The following is a 1,703-nucleotide window of genomic DNA, read 5'->3' on the forward strand; positions in this document are numbered from 1 at the left end:
AGGAAGTTAAGCCTTTTAGGTCAGAAGGCTCTGAAAATATGACTTGGAAAGAGCTGCCTCATCAGAGTAGAACCAACCTTAATGATATGGATAAAGTAAAGTGTTTAGGACCTCCATTTGCTGACATGGCAGGATTCAAATTGAGGAGAAACAGGTGCAAACATCCATTAATAGTCAGAACATGGATGTATGAAGTATGAATCTAAGAAAATTGGAAGTTGTCAAACTGAAATGGAATGCATAAAAATTGATATCCTAGACATTAGTGTGCTGAAATGGACTGGTTTGGGCAATTTTGAATCAGGCTATGAAGTGTTCTGGAATTCTACTGTGTCGGGAATGACAAATTGAAGAGGAATGGCATGACATTCATCATCACAAAGGGTGTTTCAAGATCAGTCCTGAAGTACAATGCTGTCAGTGAGAGGAAACTATCCATACACTACAAGGAAGACCAGTTAATACTATGATTATTCAAATTTATGCACCAACCACCAAAGCCAAATACAAGGAAATCACAGATTTTTATCAATTTCCGCAGTGAGAAATTGACCAAACATGCAGTCAAGATGTGTTAATTTTCACTGGTGACTGGAATGCAAAAGTTGGAAACAAAGAAAATTACAAGGAGTTGGAAAATTTGGCCTTGGTGACATGTGGAGAGCCCTAAGTCTTAAAGGACTGATGGGACATGGTGAGTGACTAATTGAGCAATGGCTCCCATAAATAGGTTGATACTTTTAAGTGTCCCCATAAAGTCTTGTGGGCTGGTCCCCATAAAGTCTTGTGGGTTGATGCTGTTAAGTGTCCCTGAAGGTTGGGCCCTGCTCTTAAGACACCATCAGCCATTTTCTCCTTGTGTTGTTCAGAGAAACAGCAGGTGCAAAAGTGGCATAACCTTTGATTGAACCCAGAATACACGGAAGCCAATCTAAACTAGTTGCTAGGGAACTTAGGTTTCTAGGGAACATAGTTACATAGAAGAATGAGTATGGAATTTAAGAGGTTATGGTGACCTGAGTTGTGGTGACTTGAATTATGGGAACAGGAATGTTAGTTTAAATTTTAATATGCCAATTGTGTATGTATGGACTTTCCCTAATATTGATTAACTTGTGATTAATTGTATGACATATGAATTGTGCACTTTTCCCATGTTAAACTTGTATTTAAGCTTGAGAATAATCATAATAAAATGGGCACTACTTTGCAATGGCTCTGAGTGTCCCTCCCGTCCCCATCCTTTTACTTTTCTCTTATTTTTAACTCATTCTCTTACCGCCTGTTCTAGAATTGTTGTGCTGGCCGTGACAGTGACAGAAATAATGCTGGAAATTGCATGATAGAATTTTGCAAGACCAATGACTTATTCATTGCAAATACCTTTTGTCAACAACACAAACAGGGACTATACACATGGACATCACCAGATGGAGTACACAGGAATCAGATTGACTACATCTGTGGCAAGAGGCAATGGAAAAGCTCAATATCTTCAGCCAATACCAGGCCAGGAGCTGATTGTGGAACAGACCATCAACTGCTCATATGCAAATTCAACTTGAGGTTTAAAACAAGTCTATGAGAGCCAAAATACGATCTTGAATATATCCCTCTTGATTTTAGAGACCATCTGAAGGATAGATTTGACACATTGAATAACAATGACTGAAAACCAGAAAAATTATGGGATGACATCAAGA

This window comes from Orycteropus afer, unplaced genomic scaffold, assembly GCF_000298275.1.
Source record: "Orycteropus afer afer isolate SDZICR_OR568_19922 unplaced genomic scaffold, OryAfe1.0 scaffold00632, whole genome shotgun sequence".
Taxonomy (NCBI): domain Eukaryota; kingdom Metazoa; phylum Chordata; class Mammalia; order Tubulidentata; family Orycteropodidae; genus Orycteropus; species Orycteropus afer.